The 15,092-nt window shown below is 46.1% G+C and overlaps 1 protein-coding gene across 2 annotated transcripts in view; it reads right to left on the minus strand.

The window, feature by feature from the left end:
• The window catches only part of trmt10b (tRNA methyltransferase 10B), a 53,499-nt gene extending 46,978 nt beyond the window's left edge, over nt 1–6,521 (minus strand). The window contains exon 1 of one of the 2 annotated variants that reach the window (XM_039758214.1): nt 6,489–6,521. The gene's annotated coding sequence lies outside the window, so the exon portion shown is untranslated. Of the gene's footprint in view, nt 1–1,701; nt 1,770–6,488 lie in introns of those variants that run through there. The other variant, XM_039758213.1, reaches the window with a different exon arrangement.
• Between the last annotated feature and the right edge of the window lie 8,571 nt (nt 6,522–15,092).

Below are 15,092 nucleotides of genomic sequence, written 5' to 3' on the forward strand. Positions count from 1 at the left end.
ACAAAATACTTCTACCAATTTCACCCAGTCTAACAAACAAAATAGCTCTTATAACTTTGAAAGGCACAATCATATGTGAGATAAATAAATACTACATATGAAAATAATTCAGTGGTTATGCTACAGCAATGTCCTAACATGTCAAAAAGAAATACAGCAGAAGTCAAGCGAGTTTGAGGAAGTACAGAATAACTTTAGAGCAAGAGTATGGGCATGCTATTATTCAAATTTTAAAAATTTGGTTGACCTAATTGAAAGTGTACTCAGGTTATCGTGTTTACAAACACACACAGAGGTAGACACACAGACATAATTCCAAAAATGGTATTTTCGGACTGAGGGAGATTTCCTCAAAATCTCGAAATGGAATTTTTGGATGATTACAATATGTTCCCTATACTTCTAATACGAGAAAGTAAAAAAAGGCAAAATACACACACAGGCTTTCCTTATTGCACTTTTGATCTCATTATGTAGTTCATTCAGGAACAGATCTGTGCATGCTTTGAAAGTGCAGTGACTTGACCGATAACATAAAATCTAACTGTTTAACTTGCAGTGTGGTACGTTTTTGATAAGACATGAAATGATGGTGCGATTAAACCCGGCTGAGGACTCTCAGCCAGTGAAGTTATTCAGCAGCAGGGTGTCAAGAAACGCGACGGGGGCTCCTTAATACCCACAGCAATACGCCTGTGTAACTCCTCACGGGGATTGGATCTGCCAAGTCAGTGCTTTTTTTCCTTTTAATTTTCTTGGTTTATAGTCATTCTGGTGTGTGTACAGATCAAAGTGTGTGTGTTTATTTACCTGTCTACCTACCTATTTATGTATTTACTTATTTAAAGGGCTTCTTTACAAAAACAAATACCCCCTGGGGCCAAAAAAGTTCCATCTGAGTGCCAGAATGATGTTTTTAAACGTCGTGTCCTCCCTCTCTCCTGCTGTCTCTTGCTCTCTCATATCGTCAACGCCTCAGACTCTCTTTGGGTTTAATATTTGACAAGGCACATTGTGCTCTGATTGCCATCAAGTGTAAATCTAAACTCCGGCATTGCATATTCTGCCCCGCTCTTTCGCTCTATCATTCATATTATCAGATGCTGCCCGTTTCTTTGGCTCTTGCTGCTCTCCGCACAACTCTTCCACACTCGCATCCTACTTGCTGTTTTTTGCCTATTCATGTTTAAGCGATTCCTTAACTTTGATACTTTATTCTACTTTTTCCCCATGATTCCCTCAGAACGCCCGTGGGTGCCCAAACCACGACACAAGCACACCACCTCCCCGGCTTCCCTTCTTCCCTTCCCTTCATCTGCCTGAGCTCCATTTGTACATATATGTAAGCAGCTGTGGTATACTTAAGTTTTTTGAAGTCTCTATGAGTGAAAAAGTCAGCTAAAGAAATAAATATGAAGCAGATATGCCGGTAAACCTGTTTTTTCAAACGCTTGGTAACGTTTTAGCAAATGTAGTCAGCTATAAGCACGCCCATAATTATACGCTCACATATGTTCAGTATGAAAGTAGTTTATCCACATTTGATTTCATAAACATATTTAGAGTCACCGTTTTTCGCTTACTAGTAAGTCTTTTTTCACAATATTAGTAAATAAAAGTGGCAGCTGCTTTGATTTGTTTCCATATCGCACCACTCCTTACGAAAAAAGGATAAATTTAGCGCATAATAAAGCACGTTACCCAAAGCCGCTGTGAGATCCGCAACTTCCGCCTTACGTCGCACGACGATGCGCTGACGCACACGTACGTGCTCGCACCCATAGACATAGAATTACTAGACGCCGCATGACCAGCAGCATCGTACGTCAACGTCGCCGCCATGTTGTGAGTGGCACTGCTGTTGAGTGAAGTGCTGGATAAAGATGCCTCACGCATGTGCTGCTTGGGATTGTACAAACCGCTGTACGCTCCAAACCAGATCCCGGGGGATTACATTTCATAGGTAAGGCTGAACAATTGTTTGGTTATATTTGGCCATTACAAAATCACGGTTTATAATCTTAACTTTAGCTGCGTCAGGGTAAGATAGCAAAGCTATGCATTTATGTGCTCAAGTGAGCCTCCAAACAACGTTTTAGCTAAAAGTATTTAGTCACTAACTATGTAGATTGTTGTTAGCTGTTAACATTTCCCAAACTTTGAAAGTTTCCCAAAGAAATCCACCTCGGGAAGCAGTGGGAGATGGGATTTTGAGAAAGCTGTCCTGTGATGTGTGCCGTGCTAGTTTAGTAACAGATGCTGTACCGGCATCATATGATCAAAGCTACCACTAGCTCACATTAAAAAACAAAGGAGGTTTGATGATTCCTTCTGAGGGTCCAGTCAAGGTGGTCAAAGTAGCTGAGCGTGTTATCCGACAGTCGACATTAGGGCAAGCCGTCAGAGTATCGTTGATGAATCAGTTTGTTCGGGCTGAGATTGGTTCAGATGATGTGTTTTTTCTCAAGGAGCACATTGAGGAAACATAGTTTGAAATTGACAACCATCATTTTATGCTCATGTCTTTAGTTATGTCTGTCTTCTACAAACTAAGGCTGCACCATATTGCCAGACTGAATACTCTCAAATTACAGGATCTGAGTGAGCGAGAGGGAGTGTAAGTCTGTAGGAGATCAGTGAGGTAGAGGGGTGAGCAAGACTGTGGAGAGCTTTAAATGTTAAGAGCGGTATTTAGTATTGTATTCAGTAGTGAACAGGGAGCCAGTGAAGTTGAGAGAGAATCTGTGTAATATGTTCAGTGGATTTAGAACAACAGGTTATTATCCTGGCAGCAAAATTTTGAAGTAAGCGATGGATACGTTTTTGTGGGATGCCAGATAGAATATCATTGCAGTAATCTATACGTGAGGTGACTCGGGCATTAACCAATACTTCAATACTGTGTTGCGTAAGAACAGGACGAAGTCTAGAAATGTTTCGGAGATGGAAGAAGGCAGTTCGAGAAATGTTACTTATTTGGAAGGAATTATTTAATAATAATTAGTATTATTTAATAATTGCCATTATCAGTGTATAAATGAATATAAATAATTGCATTTAAACGATTAGCTAAAATCTGTTGTATGTAAACAATACTGTTTTAAACGTTATTGTTTTTTCATCAGAAAACCCGGTTTCCACGTCTACTTGTATTAGTTTAAATGGCATTTTTTCCCCGCACCCGCGATGATGTCATTGTGTCTTCGCTCTCAGTTTTGGAGCGTGTCAAGCTTGGGCTTCTAAAAATTTTAATTATTGTGGATTTAAAGCGAAAATGTCGATTTCTGTCTAATACTGGAAAATATGAGCATAAATGACAAAAATGGTAACAATCAGTATCTTTGGAAAATTTATCAGAAATGTACAACCCTTTCAGAAAAAAAACCTTCTCCGGCTGAAGATATTAATTGAAATGAACTTTATAATATCTCAAGAAGGTACTGCATTACCAATAAAATTCGAGAGGTTTCTTTTCAAATTATTTATTTACCCTGTTAAGTAGATCTTAGTTGGGCTTAAAAAAAAAATGATTTAACTTGTGTATTTTATAACTTTCAGGAAGAAAGTATCGTTCATTTGTTATTTGGTTTTTTAGTGTGATCTTGAATCTTTCTTTAAGACGACTACTGGTGTTAATATCTCCATTGTGAATTTCCCCTTGGGATTAATAAAGTATCTATCTATCTATCTATCTATCTATCTATCTATCTATCTATCTATCTATCTATCTATCTACTGTATATCCTAAACGTGTTTATTAATTATGGCAAATTGCACATTAAAATGCTCCAAATAGATACCAAACTTTACACAATGTAAAACTGAATTTGCTCATTATATTAAAACATTGGAAGGAATTAATAATTACAGGGTTAAAAAGAACAACTAAATTACTGTAAAGCACTGAATCCCAGTTTAATTTATTTTAACCTTTTAGTGATATTTGTCTATAAACACAGCCACATGGGGATGCACAAACCAGTGTGTTTCTTCATGCCAGTCCCAAGCCCAGATGAATTAGAACATCAGAACACTGTAGACGAGAACAGGCCATTCAGCCCAATAAAGCTCGCCAGTCCTATCCACTTGTTTCCTCCAAGAAAACATCAAGTCGAGTTTTGAAAGTCCCTAACGTCTTACTGTCTACCACACTACTTGGTAGCTTATTCCAAGTGTCTATCGTTCTTTGTGTAAAGAAAAACTGCCTAATGTTTGTGCGAAATTTACTCTTAACAAGTTTCCAACTGTTTCTCTGTGTTCTTGATGAACTCATTTTAAAATACAAGTCTCGATCCACTGGACTAATTTAGTTTACTAATGGGGAGGGTTACGTCAGGAAGGGCATCCGGTGTAAAATTTTGCCAAATCAATATGCGGACAACAATTTTGAAAGATCCGCTGTGGGAAACCCTAACGGTAGCAGCCAAAAGAAGAAGGAGGATATTTGTCTATAACATTTATAAAGTACCCCAATGTATATGTGTAAAGTTTGTATATTTTGTATTTCATATTTAATTGTACTTTTTCAGACAAATTATGCAGAATATTGTATCAATAAATATTCATAATAAGGATGGCGACCCGGGCCAGAACACCCTGATTATGGAAGGGCAGAGGGAGAGAGTACTTCCAGGACAGTTTCTCCCCCAGACTGACAGGACAGCCCCCTTGGTTTCCAGCGGGGCCACGGATCATGAGAATGGACATTTGTGGGGGCCTATTTGGCAGCATTTCCACCACACCGCCGGAAGTGCTGTCAGAAGAAGCTTGCTGGGCACCTGGAGTCCTTCTGGGTCAGATTTCCAACCTGACAAACTTAGACATGGTCTGTCCAGTTCGAGTTTGTCCGACTCCAGATCATGACTCCTATCCACAATGGTGACATGTGGACTTCAGTGAAAGCTGTAGTAACTTACAGTTTATTATTCTATCTGTGTCACATTAAATCAACCATACACACAGTTCTACCAGTTGCTACAGTGTTTGGATATGCAAAATGCCACAAAATATATTGTTATCAGCTACTATTTATTCTAACAGAGAAAGCACAATTAATGTTTTCCTGGATGCATCCATATTGGCTTTCCAAATGTTTCTCTGGAACGCGGTCAACTCGAGAGTGACATCATTCCCAGCTCTGACATCCGAGGTAAATGGAACGCAGCACAAGAGCAGATCCCTGGGGTACAACGCATGCAAGAGAAACAACAAAGGATAAGTTCTCCCCAACCCAAAAGAAAAATGCCTACCCTTTAAATAAAAGAAAAAATAGACCAAGGCAGACACGGAAATGCCTACAGCACAACTAAGTCCATCAATAAAAATATTGTGGTCCACGGTGTCGAAAGCATCATTCACGTCAAGAAGCACCATAACTGAATGTTCCCCAGCATCTGTAGCCATCAGTGTTTGTGAGTCACGACTCTGCATGTCCCAAATTCAGACAACATGCTGTAGCGCTGCCACATAAATATAATATGTTTTCTGCTGTCGATTGGTTGTTGCAGGGAAGATGCTTACATCCGGAATTTGACAGTGGTGCCCCAGAGGTGGAACTTCCGGTTTTACTGTTTTCTTTCGGGAGTCATTTGCATAAAACACGCCATTTTAAAGAGGAAGGAAGAAGAGGAGAAAAAGAAAAAAGGAGAATTGGAGAGAAAAAAGCAGATCAGTTACTGCACTGGCCATACAAGAAGTCTAGGAGCTCCTACAGTCCTGTCAGAAGGTGGAAGATATTCTTTTGATCAGGGAATCAAATATTCCGCTAATTTCTATCGACTCGGGTGAGCTACTTCAAAAGACTTATTAGATTGTATCATGGCGCAAGACTGACTGCATGTCTTTTATGATGAAGAGGTGATTGTGCTAGTAGTCCGCAATTTTCAGGACACCTCATTTGGCCTGCCGGCAGTTGCGGAACAGAACAGTGGACGTCTGTGGATCTATTTATCATCTCTGGAAGGGGAACTGGGGGAATTAATATTGTTATTGTGTAAATATATGTATATATTTGTGGCAGTACAGAATAATGGTTATTTATGGTGGCAGGGGGTGGTGCATGTGTAAGGGATTATATTCTTTTCTCATTGTATGTAATTTACTCGTTATTTGATGATAGATCTTGACTTTCAGTTTTTTGGGGTCGTTAAAGTATTGGCATTAAGGGACTGAACCGGGTAGAATAAAGGGTGTACGGGAAATTGTTTGGGGTGTGATATTGGCCTATCCTTTTATTATCTGCCGTTACCTAGGACAGATTAGCGGTAGCAATCGGCTCGTGTTAGTGCGCGGGACGAATTGTTACAACGCGACCGAAAATAGGTAGCGACTCATACTTTAAGAACCAATACACTATACAAAACTAAACTGAATTGAAATTAATACAATGCATGTTTGCATAGTGTGACCAAATGCATTGAATTTTATAAATTACACCTTACACTAACAAATATTCAATTATAGAAATATAAAATAAAAATAAAACCAACCTTCTGCTTCCAAATAGGTATCGCAAAACACTTCCTGCTCCAATTTCACTCCAAAACCCTGGTCCAACGTTTCATTGATAATATGGTCAAGTGAAGGCATTACAAAACCCATACCCACTGTTGTAGTCTCCACAACTTGCCATTTAAGGAGGTGGGATTACATCATGGATCAGCTCTGAGCCCTTTCTTATTTGCAATGGTGATGAACAGGTTGACAGATGAGATTAGACAGGAGTCCCCGTGGACTGTGATGTTTGCTGATGACATTGTGATCTGTAGTGAGTGTAGGGAGCAGGTTAAGGAGACCCTGGATAGGTGGAGATATGCTCTAGAGCAGGGGTTCCCAAACTCTTGGACGTCAAGTACCACCTAAGGTTAAGTGAGTTGCATTGCGTACCACCCGAATTTTTAACAAAAAAATTAAAAAGCAAGTACTGCAATGAATGATTAATTCTTAATTAGGTAATATACAGCAAATTCACGACACTGACTACGATATTGAATGAATTTATGTTAGTACAACTGTGTAGACTGCAGTATAATCATATTATTTTAATTAACTTAAACAGTGTAACTATAATAGCCTGTCTATTTCTAATAACGACAGTCTCAGTGCCATATTTGCGATATCTTGCGTCAGTGAGTAGGATGTGACTGCATACTGTTTACAAGTTTGTCAATTCTGAGCTGAATCGTCGAAAGAGAAAGTCTGAGGTTGTTATGAGCATCCAGTCTATTTCTGTATTTTGTTTTGATACCAGTCATTGCAGAACAGCCAGTTTCACATAAATATGTACTTGAGAATGGCAGCAATGCGGAAATTGCCCTGCTTGTGAGCTCAGGATATTCAGCATGAGCGTACATCCATCCATCCATCCATTTTCTAACCCGCTGAATCCGAATAGGGTCACGGGGGTCTGCAGGAGCCAATCCCAGCCAACACAGGGCACAAGGCAGGAACCAATCCTGGGCAGGGTGCCAACCCACCGCAGGACATGAGCGTACATCCAAAAACTTAAACTGTTTTCAGTAAATCGAGCTTTAAGCGTGCTGTCACATGACAGTTCGATTAAATTTGCTTCTTCTTGAGCAGTCAAAGTCAAGCCGGTAATATCTGTTGTAAACGGACTTCGTATCCAACCACTTTCTTTTGTCGCATTATCCTTGGGAAAATAATGAACAAAGTTTTCTTCAAGCAATCTTAGATGATTCACAATAATTTTAGAAATATCTTCCTGTATGCTAGAATCAGGGTTTTGAGCAACAAACTCGCTGAAGTACTGAAACATATCTAGACGTTTCCGGTTCTATATGTAGTTTCCAATGGCTAAGTTTCTTCACAAAAACTGAAACTTTATCCATCTGTTTAAATAAGTCACTATCTTTGCCTTGTAGACTGAGATTTAAATCATTGAGAGCATTAAAAATGTCTACGAGATAAGCCAGTTTTGCAAGCCATGTTGCGTCACATAGATAAACATTCATTACCGAGTTCTTTTGTAACAGAAACAGACTCACTTCATTTCTCAACTCAAAAATTCTCTGCAAAACGTGTCCTCTTGACAGCCAGCGCACCTCTATGTAAAACAATAAATGCTGATGTTCTGAACCCATTTCTGAAGTATTTCAAATAAACGTGCGTTCAGTGAACTTGTTTTTATGTAGTTGACAATTTTTATTGTGGTTAACAAGACATCACACAGTTCTTCACTTATGTGTCTTGCAGCAAGTGCTTCACGATGTATGATGCGTTGCTAACTCACATTTTCATTCATTATTTCCACTTGATAATAGACGGGGTTAGTCTTCAAGGTGCCCCAATCTCCCATTAATCTCTTTTGTCTCTTATTACAGTGGCATAGTCGGCAGGAAAATGTCTGAAATACAAGATGTTGCCTCAGTCCTCTAGACCAGGGGTGCCCACACTTTTTCAGCTTGCGAGCTACTTTTAAAATGACCAGGTCAAATTGATCTACCTACATTAAAAATTATAATTATACTGTGTATATATATATATATATATATATATATATATATATATATATATATATACTGCGTATACTTTATACATAAAATGTATGTTGTCATATCTTGCATAACTGAGTAACCTTTATGGCACAATAACAATTCAATACATTTATGGCCACTACAGTATTTGGATTTAATAATCGTCATGTGGGCAAAGGCTGACTCACATAAATAAGTAGAGCCGAAAGTGAATTCAGCCGAGTGAAAAATGACGGCTGTCCGATTAACTGCGATTTTAGTTCCCTCTCCTTTCTCTTTCTCAGATCACTTTTTGGAAGGACGTCAGTTTCGTAGTTTTTATGAACAGTTTGAAAGTGCCTTTCCACATTTTCCTTCTTTGGAATAGCAATGATAGATTGACAGATCAGACAAAGCGCGCCGATTGTGGCATTGTGAGAAAAAAATCCTCTTCCAATTCCACGTCCAGCCCATACCCTCTCCAAACAATTTTTTTTTAAATCCCTTTTTTAGTCGATATAAATTGGAAGTATAACTAGTGTCACGCACGAGCGATTAGGAGGCCGCGGACTGATTCGAGAACACCTGGGAAAACATTCGCCGCCAGGGAATGGCGGGTATTAACTTTCTCCCTCTGCTTCCTTATAGAAAAAGAGACCTTCCAGCACCATAGGCCTGGTTTGACCGCAGTGCGGTACTTCCGCCCTTCCTCCGCCATCTTGCCCTGACGTCATCCTTCCCATCCTCCCTTGCGGTCCTTCCCAGCTGTCCTTCACTTCCGGCTCCACCCCTATAAAATGGCCGCGACGCCAGGAGACGGCGGCGCGTGTATGAACTGTTTAGTTTATGCTTATGACCTTTTTCTTTGTTTTGAAAATTATCTGTACAATATACGGGGCCGGAAAACCCCAACCCTTATTGCTGTCTCCTCGGTCCTTTTACAACTGGCGTAGTCGGCAGGATACAGAGATCCCGAGATGACGGAGGGACAGGACCTCAACACTGTGCTACAAGCAATGAACGCCCAGCTCCAGGCTGCAGCAGGCGCAAGCCGCCACCACCCGGGAGCTGGAGGCCACGAGGCCAGGTTAGTAGAAGCCCAACGGGCGAGACCAGACCGCCCAGGCAGCCGCCTCCTCCTTTAGTCCCGATGGGCCCTTCGGAGGACGTCGACGCTACCTGGGCATGTTTGAGAGGACGGCCACCCGGAACGAGTGGCAGCGGTCCGAGTGGGCGTCCATCCTGGCGCCATATCTGAAGGGACCCGCGCTGCGGGCCTATTATGACCTCCCTGAGGAGGAGGCCGCTAATTACGACCTCCTCAAGCCCGAAATACTGGCCCGCTACGGCATTAGCCCGGGCCAGCAGGCGGCCGAATGGCGGAACTGGGTCTTTGACCCCGAAAAGCCTGCTCGCGCCCAGGCGTTCGAGTTCTGGGGCAAGATGGGGCGCTGGCTACGGCCAGAGGGACCCCAGGGCGGAAAGTGGTCGAGCAGGTGGCCTGTGAAGGCCTGGTCAATGCCATGCCCAGTTCCCTCGCCCAGCAGGTCCGGGGACACGCCTACCAAAACATGTCGGGCCTCCTCGACGTCCTGGAGCGTCAGTTGGCGGTCCTCCGACTTGGGGGGTCAGAAAAGCCTGCTCGCGGGAACCGGCAGGGACGGGCGGCCACCCCCGAGCCCTCTCGACGCGCTGCAGAAGCGCCACCCAGAGCCAGAGAGAAGCCGGGACCGCCGCTGTTTCAAGTGTGGCGAGACCGCCACCTTCTACCAACCTGCCCCACAACATCGCTCCGAGCCTATGGACTGTACCTGGATGTCGCCGGAGAGGTATTGTATCCCGCCGCATCCCTTGGCGAGTCCAACACGGGAGTGGTGTTGCTAAATGGGCACGCCGTGGTAGCTTTGTTTGATTCCGGCAGCAACATTACCATTGTCGCTCGCCGCTTTGTCTTACCGCAACAGTGGTTAAACCAGCGTTTGTTGGTCACTTGTGTGCATGGGGGACTAGGTCATATCGCTCCGCTCACTGTTATGTCACCTGGAAGGGGGAACCAACCCAAATGACGGTCGCTGTGTTACCGTAACCCCCCTTCCCAGTGATTTTGGGACAAGACTGGTCTAAAAGAATCAGCGGTAAGCCATTCGCCGCCCCGGGCCTGTTGGATCTTGTGATGAGGGGAAAAGGCACCCTCCCGCGGTCTCCACGCCGTGCACAAGGGCAGGCCCTAGCGGCGCTGGTGTTTCGGGGGACTTTTCCCTGGCCACGGACCTTGACCCGGAAGACTCCGCCGGGGAAGGGACTAGCCAGGAACTCTTCCCAGGCCCAGGCCCAAGACCCCTCGGCGGCCTGGACCATCAGTTTCGTCCACGCCGGCCTCCTTTAAGAGGGAACAGTGGAATGATGATTCCCGCGCTTTGCCCGAATGCGGTTGTTCTGCCTAACAGCTCACAGCGGACGGATCCACACCGCGAACCCTTCTTTGTCCTTGAAATGATCTGTTGTACCGAGTGGCTACCCATGAGGCGAGGTGCGGAAGTTGTTGCTAATTCCGCGTACCTTCCGGCGGGAGATATGCGAGTTGGCGCATGCTCACCTCCTAGGCGCCCACCTCGGGGCCGAAAAAACACTGGAGAGAATTAAGCTCCGTTTTTACTGGCCTGGGATCAATGAGGAGGTCCGGCGTTCTGTCAATCCTGTCCGAGTGCCAGACCCGCCAGATTCCTAGGAGGGACCGTGCTCCTCTAGTCCCTATTCCCCTAGTTGATGTACCCTTTGAAAGGATAGGGGTCGATTTGGTGGGACCCCTGGAGCCCTCAACCCGTGGCCACAGATATATCCTAGTCATGGTGGACTATGCCACCCGGTACCCAGAGGCGGTTCCCCTGCGCCCGCTAATACTAAAAGCATCGCACGGGAACTGGTTAATTTGTTCACGCGTGGGCATACCCAAGGAGGTCCTCACGGACCAGGGTACGCCTTTACATCGGATACGCTCAGGAGGTAGCCAAATTACTGCAGATAAAGCACCTGAAAGCGTCTGTCTATCACCCGCAAACTGACGGGCTGGTGGAACGCTTTAACCAGACGCTTAAGCAGATGCTCGCAAGGTAGTCAGCGCGGACGGCAGGAACTGGGACCAGCTCCTCCCGCCGTGCTTTTGCTTACCGGAGGTACCCCAGGCCTCTACTGGCTTCTCCCCATTTGAATTGTTATATGGCGACAACCCCGGGGGATCCTCGACATCCTAAAAGAGGGCTGGGAGGCCGAGGCCCTTCCCTCCTCTAATATTTTGGAGTACGTAGCGCAACTGCGCGACCGACTCACAAAGATCAGACCCCTCCTAAAAGAGCACGTGACTCGTGCGCAAGCAGCGCAGGCCCGGTGTTACAACCGCAACTCCGCCCTCAGGGAGTTCCGCCTGGGACCGAGTTATGGTGCTCGTCCCGACCTCCCACTCGAAGCTGCGCTCACTGGCAAGGGCCTTACGAGGTTAAGGAGAGAAGGGCTGCGTCGACTATTTGGTGAAACAGCCCAATCGTCGACCGGGTGAGAGGATCTATCATGTCAACCTGTTAAAGCCCTGGAGAGATAGAGAGGAGCTTCCCAGCTCCCATAGGTCACTCTCCTCTTCACGAGCACAACTGCCCTTAACCTCGGAGAAGAGCTGACCCCCAAGCAGCGGCAGGAGTTAGCCCAAACCCTCCGAGCCATCCCCGAGGTGGTGAGCGAGTCACCCGGCCGGACCCGCTGATTGCCCACGATATAGTCACGGATCCCGGTGTAATCGTCCGGGAGAGGCCCTACAGACTCCCGGAGGCAAAACGCACAGAGGTCGAACTGGAGGTGAAACGTATGTTGGACATGGACATAATTGAAGAGAGCCATAGTCCCTGGTCCAGCCCTATTGTCCTCGTCTCCAAGCCAGACGGCTCCTGGAGGTTCTGTAACGACTTTAGACGCCTGAATCAGATCTCCAAGTTCGATGCCTACCCCATGCCCCGCATTGGCGACCTCCTTGAGCGGCTGGGTACGGCTCGATATTTGACTACCCTTGACATGACGAAAGGGTATTGGCAAATTCCCTTTAACGGCATCCGCAAAGGAAAAAACGGCCTTTAGCACCCCTAGCGGGCACTGGCAGTACAAGGTCCTCCCATTTGGGCTGCACGGGGCCCCGGCGACCTTCCAACGTCTGGTAGACAGAGTGCTGAAGCCCCACCAGTCCTATAGTGCCGCCTACCTGGATGACGTTGTCATCTATTCCGCACCTGGGAGGAGCATCTACTGCAGGTCGCTGTCCTCCGAACACTGGCTAAAGCCGGCCTCCGCATAAACCCCAAAAGTGTTTTTGGATTAAAGGAGGCCAAATATTTAGGCTACCTCGTGGGACAAGGACAGGTGCGGCCACAGGGCTCCAAAGTTAAAGACATCTTAGAATGGCCCGTCCGAATACCAAGAAACAGGTGCAGGCTTTCTTGGGGCTTGCGGTTACTACCGCCGGTTTGTTCCCGCTTCTCGAAGAGCAGCACCCTTGACTAACCTGACAAAAAAGGGCGCCCCCTCGGCGTGGTGTGGACCGACAAGGCAGAACACGCGTTCAGTGACCTAAAGAAGGCCCTAACGTCGGCACCTGTGTTACGGACGCCCGATTTTGGGCTCCGTTTATTCTCCAGACCGGCGCCGGACACAGGCCTGGGCGCGTGCTGAGCCAAAGCGTCGATGGTGTCGAGCACCCTGTGATGTACCTTAGCGGAAACTGATGGACCGGGAGACCGGTATGCGGCGGTGGAGAGGGAGGCCTTGGCCATTAAGTGGGCAGTGACCCACCTCCGTTACTACCTGCTGGGTCGCGAATTCGCTCTGGTGACTGACCACGCTGCACTTCAGTGGATGTCCCTGCACAAAGAGTCGAATCCGCGAGTCACTAGGTGGTTTCTGGACTTGCAGCCGTATAAGTTCACTGTCACTTATCGGCGGGCACCCTTCAGGCCAATGCCGATGCTCTCTCGTATTCACGACCTCTCGGTTAGGTCCGCCCGACCTGACGGTCCTGGGCTAAGGGGGGGATCGTGTCACGCACGAGCGATTAGGAGGCCGCGGACTGATTCGAGAACACCTGGGAAAACATTCGCCGCCAGGGAATGGCGGGGTATTAACTTTCTCCCTCTGCTTCCTTATAGAAAAAGAGACCTTCCAGCACCATAGGCCTGGTTTGACCGCAGTGCGGTACTTCCGCCCTTCCTCCGCCATCTTGCCCTGACGTCATCCTTCCCATCCTCCCTTGCGGTCCTTCCCAGCTGTCCTTCACTTCCGGCTCCACCCCTATAAAATGGCGCGACGCCAGGAGGCGCGTCGTATGAACTGTTTAGTTTATGCTTATGACCTTTTTCTTTGTTTTGAAAATTATCTGTACAATATACGGGGCAGGAAAACCCCAACCCTTATTGCTGTCTCCTCGGTCCTTTTACACTAGATAACTTAGCCTGAGTTTTGCAGTAGCTCGCATGTTTGATCGTGCGTGCAGGATGACCAGTGTGTTAGAAGAAAAGAGATCTCAAACTGGCCCCCCTGTATGTCAATCAAGTGGCAAATGCCATAGGGAGGATATATGATAGACTAACGTTTAAAAAAAAAAATTTGGAATGCAACGCGATCTACCTGTACTACCTTTGCGATCTACCGGTTGATCGCAATCGACGCATTGGACACCCCTGCTCTAGACCTTGGCGGAGGAAATGTGAACTCTGAAAGTCCAGGTTGGAGAACAGAGGACCCAACTAGCTGAGGAGGAGGGACTTTAACAGGACCTCCAAATGGGACCTTACCAGGTTTTGTCTCTCCATCTCAATGATGACAATGAAACGTATTTGCTGGTCTTTGAGAAAACTGCCACTCATCATCACTGGGACCGCATGGAGTGGGCTCACATAATGGCACCGTTCTTCATGGGACCAGCTCAGCAGGCTTACTATGACCTCAATGAGAAGGTGGTTGGTGATGTAAAACACGCAACAGGAGACAGCACAAAGTTTTGGGGTCCGCCAGCCCCGTATATTGTACAGAAAATAATAATAGATTGTCTTGTTATACAGTCAAAATACACATTCATATGCTTCGGCGTCGCGGCCATTTTATTGGGGAGGAGCCGGAAGTGGAGGGATGCTGGGAAGGACCGTGAGGGTGGCTGGGAAGGGTGATGTCAGGCAAGATGGCGGAGGAAGGGCGGAAGTGCCGCACTGCGGTCAAAACCCGGCTATGAGGGAGGGAGGTCTTTTTTCCTATGAGGAAGCAGAGGGAGAAAGTTAGTACCCCACCATTCCCTACCGGCGAACACATTCCCAGGTGCGGTCGAATCAGTCCGCGGTCTCCTACTCGCGCGTGCGTGACACGATCCCCCCCTTAGCCCAAGACCGTCAGGTCGGGCGGACCTAACCGAGAGGTCGTGAACACGAGAGAGGGCATCGGCATTGGCCTGAAGGGTGCCCCGGCGATAAGCGACAGTGAACTTATATTGTTGCAATTCCAGAAACCACCTGGTGACCCGCGGATTCGTCTCTTTATGTAGGGACATCCACTGAAGTGCAGCGTGATCGGTCACCAGAGTGAATTCGCGGC

Source organism: Polypterus senegalus, chromosome 7 (assembly GCF_016835505.1).
Source record: "Polypterus senegalus isolate Bchr_013 chromosome 7, ASM1683550v1, whole genome shotgun sequence".
NCBI classification, from domain to species: domain Eukaryota; kingdom Metazoa; phylum Chordata; class Cladistia; order Polypteriformes; family Polypteridae; genus Polypterus; species Polypterus senegalus.